General features: G+C 44.1%; 1 protein-coding gene across 7 annotated transcripts in view; it reads left to right on the top strand.

Annotated features, from left to right (window-relative positions):
• The window catches only part of Pdzd2 (PDZ domain containing 2), a 365,774-nt gene that overhangs the window by 16,622 nt on the left and 322,673 nt on the right, over window positions 1-26,479 (top strand). The window contains exon 2 of one of the 7 annotated variants that reach the window (XM_058572095.1): window positions 11,114-11,232. The exons of the other annotated variants lie outside the window; for them this stretch is intronic. The gene's annotated coding sequence lies outside the window, so the exon portion shown is untranslated. The remainder of the gene's footprint in view (window positions 1-11,113; window positions 11,233-26,479) is intronic. 7 annotated transcript variants of the gene reach the window in all.

Raw genomic sequence — 26,479 nt, 5'->3', positions numbered from 1 at the left:
ACCTCATTTCACAGCAGAAGCAGATTCTAAATAGACCTACAGGGGAGGCCAAGTCTTGCAGAAGTCAGCCAACGGGCTCAAGTGAAGATCCTGTGCTTAAGTCTGAAAAAGCCAACTTCACTTATTACGGGATGATCAGAAGCCTGTTTTAACAGCAGCCTTTGTGGAAAGGATTTAGGCAGTTCCTTGGTCCACGTGCACCAACACTGTGGTATGACTCTTAATAAATTACTCCCAGGTGTGAGGGGCCCCAAAACAGAGTGCTGAGCTCTGCACTAGGTCCCACATGTCGACACTGTTGTGTGCCACTCTGGGCAAACATGTAGTATAAAGTGACATCTCCAGAGGCAAAGACCCAAGATGGAGAGTCATTTGCAGGAAAGATGGTGGCTGCCTCCAAGTTCTTCCTTTCCAGCTGGTACCCATAAGGGGCATCACTTTATCTGCTCTTTGCTAATGAGCTCCCCATCTCCTTTCCTTTAGCTGCCCCACCTTCCCAAGTCTCTGCATCAAATAAGTTCAACCACCTACATTTTCAGCCACTGTGTCCTGGCTGCTTAATGTTTTTATGAAAGGAAAACCACTCACCATCAGCTCTTTGGATTGGTGTAACTGCAGCGTGATGGTCTCTAAATTCATCAGAATTTAGAGTCTCCCTTATAGGACTGCAGTCATACAAAGGGAAGAAAATCCCCCAGTGTCTATCCTAACTCCTTTGTCCTAAATCCGTAACAATCACGTTACTTAAAAAATTGGTCTCTCCTGGCTGCTTTCACTTTTTAAATCTCTCATTAACTTCTCAATGGACTGTGCAGTCAGATTTCCACTCCCATCCTCTAGAGAAATTACCTGGGGGTCCACCTGTGGGCCCCTACCGCTAATCCACTGGGAGCTTTTCAACACTAACTTCAGTTGACGTGTGACAGTCCCCCTCTCATGAGACCCTACTCTCCTGGCTTCTCTGACACCATCTCCCTCCTAAAGCTCCTCCCACCTCTTTAGTGTACACAGTCTCATCTCTGAGCTCCTCTCCATAGAGCCTGTCAAGTAATTTTTTAGCAACAAACTTTATAACCCCTCTATTTTTTAAATTAGGTTCTGTTTTTGCCTCATAACAATTTATGTTCTCATCTCCCCTGGGCAATTGGAGCCAAATCTGCAACTTCAGCCACCCCCTATGTACTGATCATTCCAAATCTGTAACTTTAGTCCTAACCTCCTCCTGAGCTCTGGACTCACATATCTACCTAAAATCTCCATCTGGGCAACTGAGCTCTTCCAAAGCAACATATCCCAACTGAGCTTATCACCTTCACCCCACACACCTTGCCCTCTTCCTCTTTCCCTAGGTTGGCCAATGGCATCCCCAGCTGTCCCCCAATGAGAAATCTGTAGTCATCCCTGCCTCTCTATGGTTGCCTCTACTTGCACCTGAGAGATTTGCAACTACAATTCATTGCATGACCAAATCAAAAAATATTTCAATGATTTTCTTGAGGCTGCCAAGACTTATTTTTGATCCAAAAGCCTGAACAAGGGCCAAAGTGCCAAAGTTAAGGGCAAGAGAAGCAGTCTCATGTTAGGAACTATCCTTTTATCCCTCTCTCAAGATTACATAGATTGCAGTGAGAGCTTGTGAGCTTCCTTTTACTGCAGACATCAAACAGGGGATAGAGGACTGATGTTGCAAGATTAGGCTGGGAGACTTCTAATGCCTCTACCAACTTGAGATTTAATTCAGTAGCTAATCAGCCCCTTCTCTATAATATGCCTACATAATTTCATTTAGGCTTCGTAATAGTTTATTAGCTCCATTTATGGATGAGGAGCCAGGAGCTCAGAGGGTCAAGTAATTTTTCTATGGTGATGCCGCTGGGTAGTCAAACTTCCATGGGGAGCCTGGTATCCCCCAAAGCCCACTGTTTTTAGTAAGCCGCTACCTTCCTTTTGGCGCTAGACATAAACTTCAATTCAAAATTGAATGCAGTCAGCTGAATATCCTCATCGGTAGCATTAAACATTTGAGGCTAATAAAAAGAAATAATTCTTTGATTCAGAGCTTAAATTCTGAGCCTAAGTTCTCTTTCAAAATGCACCGTATTTATTGGCATGTCACCCTCCCCTTTATTTCTACAAATGCCAAATGCAATTTTCTTTATGACCATCACCTCCAGTTTCCAGAAGCTTGGAAAGACATGAGAAAGAGTTAACTCTTCCCTTTACTTAGAACAGCTTTTAATTAAATGCAGGTCCTAGCTTCAGATGTTCCTGGCTGGAATAAGAGCCTGTTCCATCGTAGGTTTTCCTTTACAAACTGGAAAGAAAAGAGAGGTGCCATTTACAGGGGGAACTTGAACTCTAAAAATAATATATATGCAGATATTTACTTCATTTTAATTTTTGTCTCTAATACTTTGTCCTGGAAGGAACCAGGGGTCTGGTTAAAACTGTAGATAAGCTTCAACATGGGAGGCAGTCAGTGCAGGACTGGATAGGAGAAAGGAGTCCAAGGGGACAGTTGAATCAAGATCTGAAATCCAAGCTGCAGAGACTCGACTTGCAGATAATCTGTGATGGTTATTTTTATAGCACTCGTTGGCGGCCATTCTCAGAGCTCTGAGAGCTTATCCTCTTATACACTCACAGGTAGACAATTGCCTTCTCTCTTTCACCTGATCCCAACCTCACCGTTCAGAGAGCTTGCTCAGCCTGTGTGCCTGAGGGGTGAGCAGTGTCTGAGTAATTAAAATGCAGCAGTACTGCCCACGCCTAAGACAGATAGGAATAACCAGCAGCACCATCGTCTTTTTTCATGTTGAAACTGTACAAGGTGCACAGTGGGAGAGGGGAGAGGAGAGGTATGAAGAAAAGACGGGCAGCCCAGCAGCCAGCCCTGGGCTCAGATCCGATATGTGTCTCTCTAGCCGTGGGACCAAGGCAAGGGGGCTGGCTTTGTGGAGTCCTGGTTTCTTGACACTTAGAAGGAAGCAGTTGCAGTTAATAATTCCTACAGTCTTTTTTATCTCTAAAAGAAGAAAATGTCCTAACATACAGTTGGAGCGTCATAATCCACATATTGCCTGTCTCAGTCCTTTTGGGCTGCTATTACAAAAATACCATAAACTGGGTGGCTTGTAAACAACAGAAATTTATTTCTGTTCTGGAAGCTGGGAAGCCCAAGATGGAGGTGCCAGCAGATTCTGTTTCTGGTGAGGGCTTTTTCTCTCTGGCTCCTCCGTGGTGCCTTCTTGCTGGGTCCTCACATGGTGGAAGGGCAAGGCAGCCCTCTGGGACCTCTATTACAAGAGCACCAATCCCAATAGGGAAGACTCCACCCTTTATGACCCCATCGCCTCCCCAAAGGTCCCACCTCCTAATACCATCACCTTGGAGCCTGGATTTCAGCATAAGGATTTTGGGGTGAGGGGCAGGATATTTAGGCCATAGTACTGCCTGTCACTTGAGAGTGATCATCCCTTTTTTGCCTCACTAAAGACCACTCACATGCCCTCACATGCCCAGTGGCTTGGACCTCACCTTCTGACCTGGATGAATAAACTCCTCTAAATTAAGCTACTTGTTAAAAAAAAAAAAAAAACTGTTTCTGTTAGGAATAAGTTCCATGAATATTAAAAGACTTGTCAGGCATACAAAAATTGGTTTTTCCCTCCATTAAAAGTGATTTCTTCTTTAGACTTTTAGAGATCATCTGTGGTCATCTCATATTTTATAGATAAGCAGATCTAGGCCCAGAGAGCAGAAGCAGCTCTTCAAGGGTCACACAGTAAAAAGACTCTCTTGTAGGACTTTTTGCCATTTCCCTACATGCCAAGAAAAAGGTACCTGGCATTCACTGTTTAAAAGAAAATTATAATTTAATTTCCAAGAGAGCTATTTTTAAACAGGACGCTGTTTCACCTTGGAATTTTTTTTTTTTTGGAAAAAAAATAAACAAGTGTACTAGATTTGTCCTTTTAAGCCAATTTAAGAAGTGTGCCTTCCCTGTGCTGTTGAAATTGGCAGGCCAACATCTTGCAGACAGACTGTTCTGGTCTACTCGGTTAGTTGTTATCCCAAATGCAAATCTGACTCACGGGTGAGATCATGAGAAATCTGGACTATTTTTCTTGATGACTTTTTCTTTCCTGCTCCAATTTTCTTTTGCGGTGTTTGGCTCTCTGTGTGATATCCATGCTGGGCAACAGAACCTTGAAAGGATTGGTCTGAAGATGGTCTCTGCTGCTGCATGAATCACAAGACAGCGGGAGCAGGTTTGGCCATGAGCTGTATGTGACTTTGGTGCATGTGCATGGAGTGGTGTGTGTGTGTGTGTGTGTGATGCATGGCCTTCTGGCAAAGTAAAGATTTCTGTTTAGTGGGATTGGAGCCCTCTTTTTAACAACACAGACTATTTTCATTCTACAAATGTTTGTTGAATAGTCACCTTTTGCTAGGTGTTGATGATAGAACAGGGACTCCTCCCATCTAGAGAAGGTCACCTACAATTAAATAAATTTTACTTGGTCTAGGTGACCATTGGATCTCCAAGTTTTAGTGGAGTTTTATGTTGATTTAACGTAACAAAAAAAATGATTTCTCTGTCACATAACAGCCTCATGCAGGAGTTCTTGGTCAGCAGGTGGGTCTCTTCCACATGGTGGCTCAGGGATGCAGGCCTTGTGCTACCGCAATTTCCTAGGGCTACAAGTACTCTGCCTGCAGCGAGGAAGGGAAGAGAGAGTGGGGAAAAGGCATGTCTACTTCTGAGATGCCTTGGCTTGATGTGTGGTGCTGCCTCTCATATTCCATGGGTGAGAATTCACCATATTTTCCTGGTCACAAGCAAAGGGGGCTGGGAAGTATAGCCCAGGATGAGCCTACACTAGATGGAAGGGAACATCTGGAACTTGGGGAATATATGGAATTTTGGCTACTGGGTCTGCTAATGTACTTCACTGGGATCATCTTTGGATGCTACTTAGGCATGTAAGAGAGGTACCTAACCTAGATATCACGTCTTCCTTCCTTCCCCTCTCTTCCTGAGCTTGATTTCAGCTCTCCAACCTGCCCTGCTCCACCACTTCACACACACACACCATGGCACATTCTCTTGCCTCCCTTGGAACATTTCTTCCACTCCACCCCTTCCTCTGGTTGACTAAATATTTCATCAAGGACAAAAGTCAAAGGCATTTTCTAGGTAGCTTTTCCTGAACCCATAAATCCAGGTTGCAGGTATGTGTTCTGCCTCTCTATGAAGGCAAAGCAAGATTTTATCTATTGGGGTTTGAGAGCCCACAGGAAGGTACTTCTGCTAATCAAATGGGAATTTCATGTTCTAAAGTTTACATGTTAACATTTAGAGAGCACAGAGAGGCAAGAGGACCACAAGAACTGGGGGAGTAAGGAAGGGGTCTTTGCACCTTCCAGTAGCTAGAAGGAGAGCAATCCAGCCCTTTGCGTGTGGAGAGGCTGCCCGGGGGCCCCAGGCCACTTCAATTCAGGAGCCTACACTTCCATCAGAGAATAATTTTCCACATGCTTGTTAAGGAATGAAATATCCAAATGGGGGCAGATGCTTTCCTTGGCTACAGTGTCCTCTTCATCCAGGGAAGAGAAGGAGATGGTTATCCAGCCACCCTTGGACTTAAAGCTGAAGCTGGAGGGCAGAGTGTGGAATCCTCGAGGGTCACAGCAATCATGGAATGCACCTTCCTATTCCAACAGGGTCTTATAAAGGAGCATCAGGTTTTAATTTGAGGGTATACGAAATGAGCATGTTTCTCCTGCAGCTGAATTTATCTCCTTATTCAAAAAATATTTTCTTACTAATTATTTTTAATGATCTCCAGGAAAAGTACCTTGTGTGATTATTTTGACAAGTTCATACATGCAAGGGGCCTGCTGACCTGCATTTACGAGGTGATGACTGTTTCTTCTGTTTAGGTTACCATTAGAGTCACCTAAAAATAGACCAGTGAACTGGGTACTCAGAAAAAACTCAGTAGGATGGATTAGGAAGAAGACCATGTGAAGCCCATTGGCTCTCTGCAGCATGTTGGCCATTTCTTCTTCCCCACTGAAGCAGGGGCTGGGCTAATGAGAAAATCATTTTGCCATGAAAATAAACAGAGATGCAAACTGAAGACAAAGTATTCAAGATAAGGGATTCATTTTTAAGGTCAGTGGATCCCTTCTCAATTAGTAGCCTTTTAGGAGCCTTCAGTCTCTCAGGCACCCAAGTATTTCTTGTGATCTCTCAGCCCAAGCCCAGACATCCATCCTTTCAGTCACCTAATAGTGATAGAGACCTACTGCGTTCCTTCTAGCACTAGGGATTCGGGGATTAGCAGGACACTCAGAACCCCCTTCCCACATGGTGTTCCCATTCCAGGAGAAAGGCACAAGAACAAGTCAATTTCAGTACCTGCCTTGTAACTTCAGGAGAGCCAAGTGCTTCTTGAAGAAAAATAGAGCCATTTAAGGGTCAGGGAATGTTTTAGTCAGTTTTTTTTTTTCTTCTCTGCTATGTCTAAAGGAGCTGACCAGAACAACTATAGAGGAGAAAAAGTTTGTGAGGGCTCACAATTTCAGAGGTCTGAGTCCACAGAAGGCCAGTTCCATTCCTCAGGGCTCAAGGTGAGGCTGAACACCATGGCAGGAGAGGGTGGCAGAGGGAAGCAGCTCACATCACGGTGATCAGGAAGCAGAGAGAAAAATCCAATGGACAGATACAAATATATACCCAAAGCCACATCCCAATTCCCACCTCCTCCAGCCACACCCTAACATTCAGTTCCCACTCAGTTGATCCCTATCAGAGGATTAAATCACTGATTGGGTTAAGACTCTTACAACCCAATCATTTCTCCTTGTTCTTGCATTGTCTCACACGTGAGCTTTTGGGGGATACCTCACATCGAAACCATAGCAGAGAGTGATGCCCCAGTCTTCACTCGTGTGAGTCCAGAGGCTGCTCTGGGACAGTGACGTTTGAGCAGAGTCCTGGACCATGGGATGGAGGTGGCCCCTAATTTCAGGGAGGGGGAGCTGCTGAAAGAGGTCCAGCAAGTGCAAGGACCTGGATGGGGGTGACAAGCAGGGCCAATGGGAGAGAGAAGGATGTGCCTTTACAGGATCGGTAGTCCTCCCCATCACCACCGCTGTCCTCCCCGCCACTGCAGGAGTCCTCCCTGTCATGGCTCCTCTCTGAAGGCCAGTGATGGCATCTGTGACCCCAGATCCAGAAGACAGGAGACAGTGGGGCTGGGGCTACTTGAGAACTGATGCTGACCTCTGCTCCAGGAGGTGGAAGGAGGCGTGTGGAGAGAGCGGAGTTCCTTGACAGATTAATTCTTTTCTTTAGTCTACACATGTGGCTATGGAGGTCTGATGTCTGGACTTTACACTTTGGTATAAAGGGACGAATTGATGGTGATAGTCACTACCCTGTTCAGAGAAGTCCACTTGGAAGTTGGTAGAGCATCAAACTGCTTCTTTCTGTTCCTCCAATCATGGTGCCGTGTACCCGCAGGCAAGCCCTTGGCCCCTGAGGGTGTTCTGACTTTCAGCAGAGAACTCTGGTCTCATGTCCCACTCACCCTTGACCATTGCCTGTAAAATCCTCTGATCTTTCCAGTTAACAGCCGCTCCATTGCTAATAAGTCCTATGCAATCTTCTGCCTTCATTGAGTTTTATGACATATTTGCATGTCAGGATCATTTTGGGTTTTGGAGTTTGTGTCTCCTGCTGTTCCTAATGTCATAAGTGGTTAGTGATAACCCAGGAGGGGGTTATGTTCTGGGCTTATGAGTAGATGAGCTTTAAAAAACATCAATCTTATTTGCAGGCAAATATGGCTAATGATAGACTGGGGAAAACAAAATAATTCTAATTCTGCAGTGAATGCTTGGTTGTTTCCAGAGTGCCTGCTTTTTAATGGAGTGCAGTAGAGAATGAAGGACGAGAGGGAAAGGATAGAAATAGCTAGAGAAAAAGGTAGAAAGTGGTAGGTGTTTCTTCTTATTTATTTATCTATTTATTTTTGCTGTTGTTGCTGTTCTAATAAAAATGAAAACGGAGCGACCAAAGCGAAGGACCAGCATTGGCTCACCCCTGTGTGGGACTAGGGCTGGACCCAGGGCTCCTATCTGCCTGTGGCTTACCTCTAGTGTAGGGGTTCTTCACTGGGGTGATTTTGTCACTGAGTGTGCTGGAGACACCTCGTGAGTGAACATGCTGCTTAATATCCAGCCATGCACAAACAGCCTGCCGTGACAACAAGTGACCAGCCTCTAAAGTCAGTCGTGGGGCGGCTGAGCCGCAGCTCACTGGCTTCTCCTGTTCTGCCTCACCTCCTGTGTGGACTGGCTCTCCTTGCCCAGGGGATCTCTTATCTCTAAGTGAAGGCCTAGAGGGGCCTAGAAATGATCTAACCCTGATCCAGCTTTTACAGGTGGGACTTCAGACAGATTGTGACATTCCTAAGTTCACACAGCTTTTTAGTAATAGAGGTGGGATCAATTAACAGGAAAAAAAATTGGAAAGAACTTTTGCAAAATAAGAGGGTTTTGTCAGGTTTTTTTTTGTGTGTGTGTGTGTGTGTGTGTTCTACTTTTGGATTATCACTTTGTTCATTCAGTAATAATTGGTTGGGCGTCTATTATATAATTGGCACTCTGCTCTCATTCATCACCTGAAAAAACATGAAGACTGCTTAAAATGGGTAATGAAATAATAATGATGCTAATAATAACATTGAAAACATTTATTGAAAGTTTATTCTGGCCGGATGCAGTGGTGCTGTAATCCCAGCGCTCAGAAGGCTGAGGCAGGAGGATTGCGAGTTCAAAGCCAGCTTCAGCAGAGGCGGGGTGCTGAGCAACTCAGTAAGACCCTGTCTCTAAATAAAATACAAAATAGGGCTGGGGATGTGGCTCAGTGGCTGAGTGCACCTGAGTTTAATTTATAGTACCCCCCTCCCCCCCAAAAAAAGGAAGTTTGTTCTGGGTCAGCACTATAATAAATCCTTTTTAACTCCTTTCTCTCATGGAATCTTCTTCACAACCCTGAAAGCAGGGTACAGTTTTATTCCCATTTTATAGGTGACAATACTGAAGCTGGAGGAGATAAGGAAGTAGCAGGGCTAGGAATTCCAGCTTTGTTCTTCTGGATTCCAGAGCCTTCCTCTTTTCCTGCATGATTATTAGATATTTAAGGGTTGCTGTAGGTGGGGACTATTTTTTTTTAAGGAGTTTTGGTTTATTTTTGTAGTGCTTAAGATGGAACCTAGGGCCTCACACATGCTAAGCAAGTGTTCTACCACCCAGTGACATCCCCAGTCCCTTTAGAGTATTTTGACCAAAACTCAAAGAGAAGAAATGCAGTTATTCTGCTGGTTTCCATCACACCAGCCATCAAAGGGTTTTTGCTAGTTTTTTGATTGCTGTTGTTTTAGGATTTTCAAAGCATACTAGGACTTTTTTTTTTTAGTTGTAGTTGGACACAATACCTTTATTTTATTTATTTTTATGTGGTGCTGAGGATCGAACCCAGGACCTCGCACGTGTGAGGCGAGCTCTTTACCATTGAGCCACAACCCCAGTTCCTATATTAGGACTTTTAATACTTTTTAAAATACTGTGTGTGTGTGTGTGTGTGTGTGTGTGTGTGTTGCTACTATGTCAGGGAGGGGGCTAAATACTGGGGATTCAGCAATGAACAAAATACTTGTCTTAGTTTGAGTCCCTGCAAAGCAGACCCTGGCCAGGGATTTGGTGCAGACACTGTGGTGCGGAATGGGGAGGTGGGGGAAGAAGGGATGAAGCTGATAAGGCACTGCTGATGAGATGACTGCAAGTCAGCCAGGGTGCCCTCCCTCTGTGGATCTAGGAGTCTGTGGGGCCCACACCTCAGAATGGCCTCACTAAGATTTGTGGTCTCTGGTTATCCAGCCACAGGCTCCCCCCTGTTCCTTCATTGCATGCACATTGCTTCTGAGGACATTCATTCCCTGGCACCTCCCCAGCCAGAGACCATCCCCAGGCAGAGACAGAAGAACCTCAGGTCAAGTTTGAGAAGTGTCCTTAGGAGATCTCCAGGGAGGGTGACTAGGACCACCACATCTGTCACTGTCCAGCTCCCGCCCTTGAGGAACTCTCAGTCCTGTGGGGCAGGAAGACCACCAGAATTCACAGTACCGTAGGACCAGGGGAAGGTGAGCCCCAGGAATGAAGAAGAACAACACAAGGAGATGCCTTCATCGGGGGACATTAAGAAGGCTTTACGTCTTCCTTGTTCTCATCACTAGGACACAACATCGAACACTGTGGAGTGTTGCCCTTGTTGCCTGAGTGCATTTAGTTCTTTCCCGTGCATTGTCATGCCAGGATACCCTTGTGATCAGCATCAGGACTAGGAACCTGGCATGCTGTGCTCACAGCATGGCACCTCTCTGCCATTGTCCTTGAAGTCGTGTAGTGAAGAGCGTGGTGCCAGCCCCGTGGCCCTGCCTGTCCTCTAGAGCCAACGCTTCTTCAGATCCAGATCTTCATTGTTATCAGTGTGAAACTTGGGCAAGTGGCCGACCTGGGGGAGCCTGAGCTTTGTGATGGCTGTCAGAGGACAGGCCCTCATGGCCTATGCTAATGTTTCTCTGTGCAAAATCTAGAAGCACAGAAATATGCATGCATGCAGATCACACGGAGAGCTTGTTAAAATACATTCCTGAGGCCACCTCCAGGGGTTGTGGTTCAATAGCTGCTGGGCTTCAGGATAACTCCTTCTCTCCTGGCTGTGTCCACCTGCATCAGGGTTTCTCAGCCTGGGCATTTTTGTTATCCGGGGCTGAATAATCATTTGTTATGGGCTGCCTGTGCCTTTAGTCACATCCCTGGGCTCAACCCAGTAGATACCAGCAGTACCTTCTATAATGACAACCCAGGATGTCAGCTGCCACCCGCCCCCTAGGAGGCAAAACTTGACCCCTGACCTAGATGTTCTAGAAGACTGCTTTCCAGACCTCTGAGTACATGTGAATCAGCAGGGGATTTGTTGAAATGCCCATTCAGCAGGTCTGGGGAGGGGCCTGAGTCTATTTCTGTTGCCTTCCAGGTAATGCTGATGCTGCCAGTGGGTGGATACTTTGAGCAGGCACAGTCCACCCTCCAGTGAGTGGAGAAATTTGGTTGAACTCAAGTCACGAAGTTGTCCCTGCAAGTGCTGGTAACTGGGTCAGTCCCTCTGGTTACCTCTGATTCCCAAGGTTGATTAAGTCTGTGGCTGCTGCTTCCCTCCCTTCCCCTCCCCTACCAGGCCCTCCTCCAGCTGTGTTCCTACCCTGCTTGTCCAGGGAGGAGTGATCTTTCCTCTGGGAGAGACAGCAAACCTGTTTTCCCTTGGTAGGTACAGGGATCTCACCGGGACATTCTCGGTCCCCAGAGAGCCCACTTAAACTTCTGAGTCTTGCATTTTTTTTTTTAAAATGAGTTTTAAAGGTGTAAAATAAAAGGAAGGAGCCTCGAAGGTCAGAAGCACAGGTGTGCCAACCTGAAACTCTGGAGGTCTTAGGGAGTCTCTGGGGACCTGAGGAGGGGGTGATTCTCACAGCCAAAGCAGAAGCTGCAATTATGGAGCAGAACCAGGAAGGCCTGAGGCAGATGGGGCTGGAGGTGGGGCTCCCTTTACACATCACTAAACCCCAGGAGTTATTCTAGTAATGAAACTCTTCTTTGCAGACTTCTAGAAATGCTGTCACTTTGCCCATTGTTATTTTTAGCCCTTGTCTGTTTCCTATTGTTAGGAACAGTAAAAATTCTTAGGAGACCTTTTCTGCCAGTGCTTTGGTGAGAAGGTTTGAGATAGTGAGGTGAAAGAAAAGTGGCTACTCTCTGGCAAAGTCCCCCAAAGAAGGTATCCTGGTAAGGGGAGAGGAGAAGGAGCAGCAGGTCTCTACAGGCGAGTGCTGGTGTTCACTATGGGACATCTCAAGTGGAATAAAGTCTCTGAGGTGTGGCCACTGTTTCAGTAGGGTCCTTAGGACAGGCCTGTGTTCTCTACAGTACAGGGTGTGTTGGGGGTGGAGGGAAAACATTCCAGTTTCTAAAATGCAAACTGCTACTTTGAGGACTCCCACTGGCTGGACCTGGGACACTGTGTTTGACGAGCCCTACGCTTAACAACAGAATATGACCCCTTGGTTTTCCAGTAGGAAGGATGTGCACATACGGTGAGTTCTATGAAGATTTATGTGGGATAGAGAGCAGGGAGGTCAGGCAGTGTTAGGGACTGAATTTTGTGTCCTCCAAAATTCATATTGAACCCTAATCTCCAATATGAGGGTATTTGGAGAAAGGGCCATTGGGAGGTGATTAGGACATGGAGGTCGAGCCCCCACGATGACATGAGTGCCCATGGAGAGGAGCACACCAGAGAGATTGTTTCCTCTCTGTCTCTCTCTCCACCATGTGAGGACATAGCCAGGAAGAGGTCCTTCACCAGGGACTGAATCTGCTGGCAGATTGATCTTGGACTTGCAGCCTCCAGAAGTGTGAGCACCAAACCTAGTTTATGGCAGTACTTTTACAAAGCAGCTTGAATGGACTAAGACAGTCTAGAAAACGACCTAGACCCTCAGGCTTCCAAGTGCTGTCTGTGAACAGATACTTACTCAGGGTGAAAATTTTATTCTAGCAAAAAATGAGGGGAGTAAGGTCAATACAGTGAGTTTTTCTTAAAGCTAAACGTATTCATTTTAAAGAATAAGCTTTGTGCTACACATATAGCCTTCCTGCTTTGGAAGAGGTTAAACTGTCTTGTCATTAATGAAAGTATGGTGTTTCTCAGTTATATTTATTTATTTGGTATCTTTTACTGGCAAAAAAAAAGTTTGAAATAGTTTTGTTCCAGCAATAATTTATAAAACTTTTATTGGTCTTTGAAATCCAGATGTCTAGAAACCACTGAATTGGGCAATTAGAAAAGTGGAGGCCAGAAATGGTAATGTCTGCACTTGGCTGGTAGCTGTAGGAGGGGAAGGGATTGAAGGAGGACAGGACAGAGCTTTGTGGCTGGCTTTTTGGATGCCTCTGCATCTGGGCAACTCAGTGACAATGGGAACTTTTACAGAATGCAGAAGTTGGAGAGGGAGAGAGTCTGGGGATAGATGGAACATTTGGAAGTCATAATCATAAAAACATTAATGTCTGCTGTTTGTTGAGGGTACATTTCTGTGAGCTCCATTCCCATGATTTCATTTAACCCATGTGACAGCCATGTGACATTGGTACTGTTGCTACTTCAAGATTACAAATGCGAGTAGAGAGAGGGGAGAACTGCCCTTTGGCACACAGCAAGCCAGTGTGGAGGATTCAAATGTGGGACATTAGCAGCCTAAAGCCCAAGAAGGCACCAAGGCCCTGTTCTGTTGCTCCACCATCTGTGTGGGACCTGGGTGCTATGGCCTGAGAGAAGATGATGGAAAGGGAAGGGGCAGAACAGGGATAAAGAGGAATTTGGTCAGGGGACCCAGAAACCCTCAGATCCCATCTCCTACCAGCCAGTCCCCCTGAAAGAAAAGACTGTATGCAGAGGGCTCTGGCTGGCCACCAGGCACCATTTTTTCTGGTAGCGTTAGCCCTATATTACATTGTACAGTTGTGTCTGGGCTGGAGGTGAACTGAAGCCCGGAAGCTGGTGTCCTCCTTCCTGGCCTCACCCCCACTTCCCAAGTTTACCCCTGAGGTTTGCCTCTCATACTCTGATGGGGAGGAAAGGCTGTGCAGGGCATGCCCACCACCAGGAAGAAGCACTGTGGTGTGTGCTAACCTCTGCCTCTGCCTTCATGGGTTCTAATCAAAGGAATCATAATAACAGGATCAATGATTGGGAGCCGGGCATTGTTCCAAGGACTTTATGTGGAATAGAAAATATACTCCAAAAAGGGAATGAGCCAAAAGAACAGTTGTTCCAATGTAGGTGTCCCTTCCACTAAGGCCTTGCCCTCTCGAAACGTGGTCCATTTGGTGGCTTGAATTCTATCCACTTTCTTATGCCTGGAAGAACTTTGAATTCCTTATCCACAAAAACTTAGGTGAGAAGATATTCCATGTGTACTCAGCTCATCAAAGGAAGGGAAAATGGCCTGTTATGTGCCAAGTTCACCCTTTGAACAAATGTCAGACTGGCTGTGACTTAGCCTTAAGGATTTTTTATTTCATTTATGAATTTATTCACTTAGCAGGAGCTAATCAATCACTCACTGTAAATTTGTAGCACAGAGGATGAAACAAAGTCATTCGTAACTCAACCTCCTCGAAAAGTCAGAACCTGGGATCAATAGAGTGTTCTTGTGTGCACACCAAAGGCCTCAAAGGTCCAGAAGGAGCAATCTGCACAAGAAGGACCGAGGGAGGTAGGTAGCGTGGACTTGAAACAGACGTGAAGGCCAAATAGATGAGTGTACAGCTGAGGTCGGGGGCAGCGTGGGACCTGAAATGAAGGTGAGTGGGAGTAAAGAGAAAGGAACTTACAGAGAAATTCAAGTGACTCTTTGAAGGCATGTGACTTCCCCAGGGGAGGTTAAAAAACAAGCAAATAAAAAGGGCTTGACTTTGATAACTCTTTTCAAAAAGCCCAGAGGCGCAGCTTGGATCTTCTTCCTGCCATAGTTCTGGCCTTCCTATATCCTCAGTGAGGGCCCAACCTGTTTGTATGAAGAACAAAATGAGCTGTGCTCTACTTGGGGAGCAGAGTGGAAAGTGGTTTGGCGCATCCTCCAGTTGGGTTGCTGATGAGAGCCTAATGCTTTCAAAGCTTCAGTGCTAGGAAGGGCTGGGTTACTGTCAAGCCCACGACAGCCCGGGCAGTTGGGAGTGATGACCATGTCCTGCCCTCTCTGGTTTTGTGTCAGGCTTTGGGGAACAATTTCGAGAAAACCATGCAGGAGGTACATCCATGAATGGAATACTACTCAGTAATACAAAGAAATGCAATGGGATGAGTGAATCTCAGAGAACTTACGCTGAGTGAAAAGGAGCCAAATGAAATGAAGACATACTGTATGCATCCATTCATAAGAAACTCTGGAAAGTGCAGGCTCACATTTTGGTGGAGGGTGGGTACTGGGAATGGATCCTAGGGGCACCTTACCACTGAGCCATGTCCCCAGCCTTTTTTAATTTTTTACTTTTGACCAAATATCACTAAGTTTCTTAGGCCCTGGCTAAATTGCTGAGTTTGACCTTGAATTTGAAATCCTCCTGCTTCAGCCTCCTGAGCTGCTGGGATTATGGCATGTGCCACCACACCCAGCTCAGGCTCATCTTTTTTTTATTTCCAAATAAATTATATCTTTAATGTGCTCAAAGAAATAATCGACAAAGCAGAATCCTGTACCCACCAAAAATGTCTCTCTCTCTCTCTCTCTTTTTCCAAATTTTTTATTTTAACTTGATCTGTGACAGCAGGCTCATCTTGAAGAGCAGAAAGCTGACCAGTATTTTCTGGGGGGCTGGGGAGGCTGGGTGGGCAATGGCACAGAGGGGAGGGAGCGAGGGATTATAAAGGGATGCAAGAGAACTTTGGGGGTTAGTGGGTTTGCTCATTATCTAAATTGCAGTGATGGTTTCATGGATATATACTTATGTTAAAAGTAACAAAATGTGTGCTATAAATAAGTTAAATGATACCTCAGTAAAGCTTTTTGTTACAAATGTGTTGGCCAGACGAGCGTTCCCCAGGGCCTGTGTGTGTTGCTGGTAGGGTTCCAACAGGTGGATGTTCCCAGAGGAAGTTCCTGGGAGGACGGTCATGGTCTGACCTCACAGAGAGGGGCAGGCGGTGAGACTGAGCAGAGGGAGAAACGGGGCTGCAAAGTGTCAGCCAACCCTCTGGGACCCCTTAAGAGTTGTCCCGAGATGTGCCCTGGGAACCTGTCCTTCACACTGCCACCTGGGTAGAAGCTCGGGGGCAGTTCCCCCGAGTGCTGGCAGTGAAGGGCTGGGTGACATGATGCTTCTGAGCTGGAGTTCATCCCAGCACCCTCTAGAGGGGTTCATCCCAGCAACTGGGCATCCTAAAGTATATTTCTTATTTTTGCTTTTTGCTGCAAAGGGACAATTAGCCAGGTCCTGTCCTCAGTATGTAATCCCCAGTCCTATTTTGAGGCCCTTGGTGATAAAATGTTTTGCCCTGCCAGACTTTTGGGGAAGGGTGATGTGGGCAAGATGGTTGTCTCCGGCTTCAGAGCCTCCCTCTGTTGAACTAATTAAGGGCTCTCTTGTTTTGTGTGGGAGACAGAGAGTATTTCCCGTATCTGCTGTTTCACTTTCTGTGGTTTCCGTTACCCGTGGTCAACCTGGTTCTGAAAATATTAGTATTTGACATGAGTCTTTTTTTTTTTTTTTTTCCTTTGGTGCCAGAAATTGAACCCAGGGGCACTTTACCACTGAGCCACATCCCCAGCCCTTTTTTGCTTTTTATTTAGAGACAGGGTCTCGATAAGTTGCTTAGGGTCTCGATAAGTTGCTTAGGGCCTCACTAAGTTGTAGAGGCTGACTTTGAATCTGTGATCCTCCTGCTCAGTCTCTAGAGCTACTAGGATTACAGGTGTGCACCACTGTACCTGACCTTGACTTGAGTCTTTTAAGAGAGAGAAACCACATTCATGCAACTTTGATTGTAATACATTGCTATCGTTCTATTTTAGTATTAGTTATTGTTAATTTTTTGCTATCCCCAATTTAGAGATTAGACTATGTTACAGATATGTATATAGAGGAAAAATTACATTCAATATATAGGCATTGTTACTATCTGCAGTTTCAGGAATCCCCTGGGGGTCTTGGAACTAATGCCCTACAGATAGGGGGGATGACTGTGTTTCTCAGAGTGCCATCCTCCTATTTAGATGACTTGCTCTTGACTGAAAGATGCACAGTGAATTGGCAGATTTCACATTTTCTGATGGAAAGCAAAATATTTTTTCACTTTTGCAAAGTAGCTTATGCTTTAAGTTTAAGTTCCAATAGCTCATGCTGTCAAAAGTTTTCCTCTAAAATATTGAGGATTTTCAAAAGTGTGTTAAGGCAGCTGTGTCTTTCACCTGAGAGATATTGTCTCTGAGAAGGACACCAAAGTTGTTCCCAGGTATCTTGTGGGATACCTTGTTGTCACCTGAAAAGATACTCGTCATTGTACTGTATTGTACAATATCCACCTGGACCTAGGGATGCTCTGCCACTGAGCTACCACCCCAGCCCTTTTTAATTTTTATTTGGAGAAAGGGTCTCACTTAGATCCTAAGGCTGACCTCTAACTTACAATCCTCCTGCCTTGGCCTCCTGAGTTGCTGGCATGTACCACCACACCCAGATCCAACCATGTTTTTAATGTAACAAACACTTAGGCCATGCTTACAGTATGCCAGGTACTGTTCCCCATGCTTTATAAATATTAGCTAATTTAACTTACTCCCTCTAGCAGCTGATGAAATAAGTACCTTTTCACAAATGAGAAAACAGATATGTCTAACCTCTAGCAAATGGGCTGTAGACTTAGAGTCATATACTTATGTCTACTTACCCATTTTTAATCTATTTCCTCCCCTGAATGAGTATCAGAGTTTTGAAAATTCCCCTTCTGATTAATTCTCTTAGATCCTATAAATACAGTGACTATATAAACCAAGGATCATTAAACTCATCTTCAAGCTTTCAAAGCAGAGTTTATAGAATTTTGTCAAATTTTGCCTTACCACAATCCCCCAAATATTCAGCTCCAGAAGTTTAAATATATCTTTTACACTTTCTTGCTTAGATGTTAGACATAGAATTATTTTATGTTTATTTTGGGGTTCATGAAATGATTGAGAAACGTGTGAAGTCCTCATTCATTCATTCATTCATTCATTCATTCACAAGTAGATGTGACTGAAGAACTAGCTAGTGGGTGGACCTGGAGAGGACAAGGTCCTCTGCTGACTGACTGCTTATATGAGCCTGTTTTCTGTTACTATAATGAAGTACCTGAGGCTGGATACCTTTATAAGTAAAATGGTTTATTTAGCCAAAAGTCTGGCATTGACTGAGCTTTAGTGAGGGTCTCATAGTACTTGGTATCACGATGATAGGAGTACTTATTAGAGAAAGTGATCACATGGTGAGACACAAAGCCACAACATGACCTAGGGACAAGGCTTACACTTTTATAAAAATTTGCTCTCACAAAAACTAACTCAGAGTCCCATGAAAACTTTAATTCCTTCCAATGACAGCACTCTCAGTGACCTCAGGACCTCCCACTAGGCCCCACCCCTTAAAGGTTACAGGGCCTCTTAACATTACCACACTGAGACCCAAGCTTCCAACACACAAACCTTTGAACATTGCCCACCGCCAGGATCTGCTAGGATCCTAGGGGACACATCTGATGGTGACTCTAGTTTCCCTTTACAGCACAGGCTCTTGCCAATGGAATAGAGTAGGTTTTGAGAAGAAGGCAAACCTTTGCTTTGTAGACATCACACAAAAAGACTTCCTCAGATCCGAGAAGAAGGAAGACTAGATCTGGATAGGAATAAAATCAGGTATATGGATGTGAACAAAGCAGTTGCTAATGGGAGGTAAGAATGGGCTGGCTGTGGGATTTGGCCTCTTGAGAGTTGGGGAGGAACTTTGCACTTGACAAGCCAAATGAAAAAGTCTCCTCATTCATGCCACCTCAGGAAGGTAATCCTTCCTGTGCTGCTGGGAGGAGCTGGAATCACCCTGCACGTGGCTCCGCCTCTGCAGCCAGAGGCTGGTGGGGAACACACGCAGGCCGCCGGGAGCAGGCCTGTGGCTCCACAGCCTGGCCGGCCAGGTTTCTCATCTGGACACATGAGCTCAATTACTCTGCTGCTCTCTGGAAAGCAGGCTGGCTCGACCTTGAATCCCTGACCCAGCGCCAGGGCCTGCCGGGTTTGTAAATGCCGCCTCTTGTGGGTGCAGAGAGCCTTTGCCCAGCTGGGCAGCTTGCTTCCTGCCATTCAGAGAGATGCCCCTTAGCGACTGGTCTAGCTTGAGCTGCTCTGACCGGCTTCACAGACAATGATTGACTATTGACACCCGTCCTGGGCATTGGCCAAATCTGAATTCCTTCTCAGGACTCCCTCATGCTTCTTGTCCTCAAGGTCAACACCTGTAAAATGATTATCACCATATCTGCAAATACTTTGGCTTTTTCCATGAATGGAGACCATTGCCAGATTACCACTAAATGTTTCCAAGCTGCCACTTGGGTGGAAAATTACTTCTGTTTCCTTCCTCAGCATGTGATAAACATTAAAGGCTTAAAAATGTTGGATTATCAATACCTAACATCTGTTTTATTTGTAATGAACTTTTGATTCTGGAATTATTTTAGATTTACAGAAAATTTATGAATTAGGGTTCGCCCTCTTTCTCCCATTTTTTGTAGAGGGGGTACTGAAGATCAACCTTAGGGCCTTACACATGGTAGACAGTCACCCTACCACCAGGCCACATCCCCCGTCCCTGCTGTTATATAACCTGGTACATTTGTCAGAATGAAGAAACCCTAATGGCACATTTCCACTAACTCAACTCCACATTTTATTCAGATTTCGCGAATGTCCTTGTGTGTTCCAGGAGTCAATTCAGGATACACCAGTGCATTTAGTAACATCACTGCTTGGTATCAGAGTGTCTTACTTAGCTCAGGACATTATAAAAGCAAGAAAGAGCCAGGTAAGGTGGTTCAAACGTGTAATCCCAGGCACTTGGGAGGCTGAGGCAGGAGAATCTCAAGTTCAAGGCTAGCTTCAGCAAATAGACTTACTCACAAAATAAAAAGAAGGGTTGAGAATGTAGCTCAGTGATTAAGAATGCCTGGGCTCAATCCCCAGATTGAAAAAAAAAGGGAGGAAGAGGAGGAGGAGGAGGAGGAGAAAGAGAAAGAAAGAAAGCAAAGAAAAGAAAGAAAGAAAGAAAGAAAGAACAATATTGATTTTGGGGAAGTTGTCTTACAGGGAATACATTTTCTTTTCTAATAACAACCAAAACTTGGCTGACATCCATCATCTTGGGCTGTGAACAGCAGTTGTTATTCATTTATTATTGATGTCATAGATTTTTCCATAGAGCTAATTATTCAACTTGAATTTGAATCCTTCTATTTATTAGCTTTTGTTCTTCATAGAGTGTACACATGGATATACATACACATGTTTCTCACACATATGCACATTATGTGTGTGTAACACACAAACATATGTGTCTGTATGTGCCTCTGTTTCTCTGCCTGTCCACAAACACCTTTCCTGCCATATTCAATTCCAAAGGCTATGCAGAGAGTTTTCACAACTATCATCTTTTCAGAAATTAGTTTTTATAACAAAAGGTTTACCTTTTTAAAAAGTTAGATTCGATGTTGTTTTAAGACATTTACAAGTTGATCTTGGCAACCGTTATTGCTCCCAGGGTGTGTGATGCTTTTGGTAAATGTAGAAACTTCATTTAAAAACCCCATCTCACAAGAGCTAGTTTCCCCCAAAGAAGGGAATAATATATTTTAAAGAAGGAATGCTGGAGAGGTGTTTATTCCAACTAAATATATTATAGTAGCACAGTTTAGACTCCTTTGCCAGTGACAGAAAATGCATAGTATAGGACCAAAAGAAGGGTATAATTTTTTTTTGGAACACCACATTCTTTCTTCTCCCTAAGACCCACAGAGATAATTATATGATTGGAAAATTAGACCCAAGAGGGAAATTTAAAGGAACTGGGACGGGCTACATGAGGTGAGTGAGGGCAGAGAGGATGGTCTGCATTTCCTATAGCACCAGGGGGAGGGAGGGAAAGCCACCCAGCTTGGCCAGGGGCCTGGGACAGACTTGGCCATGAAGGGGTTAGTATTTGCTTGGGAAGCTCTCACATCTGTGGCCACATTTCAGGTGGGTGTGTGAGGCCAATGCCAATCCCTCTGTTTGTTCCAAGGTCCCAGGTCCATAGTTGGGGCCTAACTGCATCTCGGGGGATGCAGCTGGTGAAACTGCCTTGGTGGTACACGCTTTCTTCCAATTCAAAAAAGACTTCATTACGACCAGTGAGGCTAGTACCAACTGGTACTATTAACGTTGTAATTTAAAAGGGCACATACTTATAAAGCCTAAAGAAATGTGAAAATCAAGGCTAATTGGGTACCTTCCTTCCCCATTTAAAATTCTTAATAACCATGTAATTAAATCTTGTTTTTCCTTCTCCAAGGTTAAATAGAACTAGCATGTTCTCCGTCTTTGGGGTGTATATGTGCCTGTGTGTGCACAGGTGTGTTTGTATGTACATGTGGGCATGGTTCAGACATTTTGGGATTTCAGGATGACTAAACCTTAAAAACCCCCTCAGGTGAATTTTTGCATGGGCTGAGACAGTCCATTTCCACCACAAGCTGCCCCACTCCTTTTGCACCCTCCGCCATTCCTTGCCCCTTACTTTCAAGCCGAGGTAGGAAGACTCCCAATAGGGCAGGAGTGTGTGAGTCAGCGGTGTGAACCCAGGACACTCTCCCCACCCCGCCCCCATCGGGTGGGAGTCATTTATCTTTCTCTGGACCCAACCAAGGCTCTGACTTTATCTCTTTGAGGCCATCTCCTGTCTGACCCCTGCCATCTGGTGTTTGCTAATAATTTGCTTTCGACCCTTAAGTTTTGCTCATTAAATCCCCTCCTTGGCAGCTCTGTAGCTCCCCTGCAACTTTACAGCTTGGCCTTGGGTACAGGCTGCATCCAACAGAGCCTGAAGGTACAAAATCTCAGTTAGATCAGAACATTAAAAAACAAAACCCCAAGAATTAGAAAAGAAGGTCATAAGATTTTCAAGCAGATTTAAGGTGCTGTGTCCACAGTGTTAGGGAGTAGCACGTGGAACCATACATATTATTCAAAAAATTTTTTTTCTTCTAAGGGTGCTTTAAAAAAACCCAAAAGATGGCTAATAATTTCATTATTCAGATCATTCTTATTGGTCCATTTTCAAATGAAAAATATATACATGATTACAAAATTCAAACAATGCAGACTGATTAAAAATGCAAACTTGAAAGTCTCAGTACACAGACTCACATATTTACATAGAAGAATACGAAGCACAAGAGGTTTTGTTTGCTGTTCTCCACTCAATGTGCCTTGGAGATAGTTTGATATCAGCACATAAAGGTTTCTTCCATTTTCTATCATGTGTAAAGTAGTCCATCTTATGGACATATGATCATTAACCTAGCCAGTCCCCTATTGAAGCACACTTTGCTTGCCCTCTCATTTTTTTGCTGTAGTGAATCTGTGGCAGACATCCTTGTACCTATGTCCCAGGAAATTTCTGCATATGCATCTGTTGTATAAATTAATACACGTAGTAGGATTACTGGAATAAAGTAAACATACATTTTAAATTTGATAATAAAAATACCATGTTATCCTAAAGAAAGGTTGCGTGAATTGAGATCCGTACAAGAGCCATTTGCCACATATGCTCAGGTTTTGGTTTTTGTTTGCTTTGTTTTTTATTCATTTAGAAGTTGTTTTGCTCTAAGCTTGAATTTGGAATTCAAGAGTTTTGGGTTTTTTACCAAATGCAAAATCAATTACCCCAATATTGAACAATCTCTATTTTCCCTAGAGATCTGAAATCTACCCTCATCATGAGTCTGTGCCAATGACTGTCAAATATATATTTCCACAGTAAGCTCCTCCTCACGTAGCAGCCACCTGTCTACTAGAGCAGCCACCACGTAGCAGGCACCTGCCTGCTGACAGCTGTACTCGGATAGGTGTCTCCAGTGATGGATGGATATGATAGAGAGTCTTTGGTTTATTACTCCCACTGACAAACCTGTTCTTGCTCATCTTCTTCCGTTAATGGTGCCAGCTCATCTAACCAGTTACTCAGACCAAAGCACCAGGAGCTATCCTTGATTCCTTTCTTTTTCCCCTCTTTATTTCTAACCAACCAACAACTATGTCAAGACCGTAGCCCACATCAGACTTGCCAACATAATCACTTAATCACTTCCTCCTCAGTGATACCAGCATCACCTTTTGGATGAACCATTGCAGGTGATAGTCTTAGTTTATTTTGTATTGGTACAACAGAATACCTGAGACTTGGTCATTTGTGAAATAAATAAATAAATTGAGTTCTCACAGGTCTGGAGACTGGGAAGTCTAAGACTGAGGATCTGCCTCTGGCAAGGGCCTTCTGACTGCATCATAATATGGTGGCAGAAGGCACCACATGGCGAGAGAGCAGGAGCGAGCAAACTCAGGCCTCTTCATCTTCTAGACTGTTAATCTCATTATGGGGGCCCACCCCCAGGACCTCATGTCATCCTAATTACCTCCCAAAGGCTCCTATCCCACATACTCTCAACCTATAAACTTGGGGATCAAGTTTCCAACACATGAACTTGGGACGACACATTCAAACTGTATCACAGGGGGAACCGGAATTGCATTTCTCTTGTCTTCACGATCCTTCTCTCTTCATAGTAGCTAAAGTCATTGTTTTAAAAAATGTGTAACAGATACAGGGCTCTACAGACTAAAGCCTTTGAGTGATTTTTCCATCTCAATTAGATCAAAATCCAGAGTCCCCATCAGTCCCGCCCTCACCTGCCTTCCTAGATTCCTCTCCTGTCCTCTGTGGCCACCTTTCTGTCATGCACACAGCTCCTTCCAACCTGGGGGTCTCGGTTGGTACCCTTACTTTTGCTGGAATGCTCTTTTTGGTGGCCTGTTCCTAAGGTCTCAACTCAAATGTCACCCTCCTTACACTTATTGCCTTGTTTCGTGCTGTCAACACTTAACACTTTATGGATTTTGTAAGCGTACTTATTTAAGGGTTAGGATCTTTGTCCATTCTGTTAGGTGCCCAATCAGCATCTTCAACAGGGCCCGACACGCAGTGGGCACTTGAACTTTTTTTCTGGAATTTTATTTTGTACCATTGCCCTGTCTATTGGTTCTTCATTGCTAATTTCCTTATATTATTGTAGCTTCATAATAAGTTTTCATGCTTGTAAGAACAGGCTTTCTCTGCCCGATGCCCCACAACCTCCTTTTCTTTCATAATTTTCCTGGCCATTATGTGTTTCCTTTTCCAGAGGAATTTTCTAAAAGTACGCCTTGCTGGCATTTTAATTGGGCTCACGTTGAATTTATGGATTAATTTGGAGAGGGGAAAAAAATCACTGAACCTTTTAATCTAAAAACAAGTTAGACCTTTCTCTTAATTTAAAATTTTTTCTGGTTCCTAAGTAGAATTTTTAAAACTTTCTAATATAGAGAATTGAGAACATACACAAAGGTAGGAAAGTAAAATGAACCTTGCTATATCCTTCAAACAGCCCCTACGTCATCAGTTTCTGGCCATGTTTCTCTCATCTGTACCCTACATGCTCCCTCTCATACAGTTCTCAAACAAACCCCAGACATCCATCTTATTGTTTCATCTGTAAATGTTTCACTATGTAGAAACGATAAAGATCCATCCTTCCTTCCTTCCTTCCATTTTTTTTTTCTTTTTTATACTGGTGATTGAACCCAGGGGTACTCTACCACTGAGCTTCATCCATAGCCCTTTTTATTTTTTATTTTAAGTCAGGGTCTCATTTAATTGCTGAGGCTGGCCTCAAACTTGCCATCCTCCTGTCTTGACCTCCACATCATGAGCCACTGGGATTACAGGTGTGTGCTATCACACTGGGCAGGTTATTTCTTAAATATAATCATAACAGCATTATTATACCAAAAAATCAACAATATTTTCTTATCAGTAGTTCTAAAGTCTTCTTCTTCATGCATGTTTCTTATTGGCTGTCAATATGTATTTGTATATATAAATCTGTATTTCTTATTGAATACTGGTGTGTTGGAAATTTTGATATATTGATATTAGCAAAGCTGTAAGTATTTTAAATTTCTATGGCAAATAGGAATATTTGTTTTCCATTACATTTTTCAAACTGTTATTTTTTATAATATTAAAACTAACAATGTTCATATATTGGCTTTATAATCTGTGTCATTCAATTTTCCTATTGTTTCTAGACTTTTCTAGTTTTCTCACACCTGTAGTTGCAGGGTTCTGGAATAAGTGTGACAAGGGCCTAAACCCCCAGAATCTTTGCACACCTGCAATACACACAGAGTTGTGGAGTTGGTGCAATGGTGCTAGAAGGGACCCAGAACGGATATTAGATACCAGAGGGAATTTTATTAATCTGGGGTAGGACATAAAGTGATACATTTGTGCCAGGTGTGTGGTACATACCCATACTTCCAGCTGCTTGGAAGGTGGAGGCAGGAGGATTACAAGTTCAAATTCAGCCTCAGCAACTTAGCAAGACCCTAAGTAGCTAAACACCTCTGGGATCAATCCATCAGCACCACTACCAAAAAAAAAAAAAAAAAAAGATACATTTACATAATGCAAAAGAAGTTCATTCATGAGTTCAAAGTAAGTCACCAAGTTTCAAGGAAGGGGTGTTCCCAGCAAGATCACATTAATCAGTAAAAGCTCCCAGTTGGTGATGGCCCAAGTCTGGCAGAAAAACACAGGAGCGTGTATCAGCCTGCTCAGGCTACCCATGACAAAATGCAGATCAGCCAACTTCTTTCTGATGAGGATTGCCTTCCCTATATTCCTCGTTTCTATCTGAGATTTCACTAGAATCATCTTTAACATCCATATTTATCACTAACCTTCTTTTTTATGGCAATCAAGCCTTTTCCAGCATGCACCTTAAAACTTTTCAAGCCTCTGCCCATTACCCACTCCCATGTTTTTAGCTATTTGATACAGCAGTACCCTACTTCTTGTTATCAGAATCTGTATTTGTCAGCTCAAACTGCCCGGTGGCTTAAACAACAGAAAGGTGTTTTCTCACAGTTCTGGAGGCTTGAATTCTGAGGTGGTGGTGCCAGCATGATCAGGTTCTAGAGAAAGCCCTCTTGTGTAGTGCCTGCTCCCTGTGTCCTCACGTGACAGAGAAAGAGAGCGAGCCCAGTGTCTCTTCCTCTTTTCACAAGGACACCAGTTCTATGGGATCAGCCACCTCCTTCTCACCATCTTGTTGACTTCATTTGATCCCAATCACTTCTTTAAATGCTGCATTTTATTGTAGTCAAATGGGGTTGGGGCTTCAACATATGAATGGAGGGGGCACAGTTCAGTTCACAACGTGACATCTAACCTTGAGCGTTATATATCACAATTCCTTATTGGAAATCCTTGGAACCAGATGTGTCTAGAACTCATCTTTTTGGCAATATTTAAGAAGGTCACTCAGTACTTCCTAAGGGGTCCGGAGTAGCACCTGTCATCTAATGAATTAAAATTTCAGCAGCCCAATGTCCGACTATTACAAGAGCAGGATGAATAAGGACTGCAAATGGCCTTGGCAGCTCAGATCAGGCAAAGCTTT

Source organism: Marmota monax, unplaced genomic scaffold (assembly GCF_021218885.2).
Source record: "Marmota monax isolate L192 unplaced genomic scaffold, Marmota_monax_Labrador192_F-V1.1 WCK01_AAM20220418_F8-fsc00077, whole genome shotgun sequence".
In the NCBI taxonomy this organism is placed as follows: Eukaryota; Metazoa; Chordata; class Mammalia; order Rodentia; family Sciuridae; genus Marmota; species Marmota monax.
The sequence above is the reverse complement of the archived record's forward strand: the minus strand, read 5'-3'. Positions and strand labels throughout refer to the sequence as shown.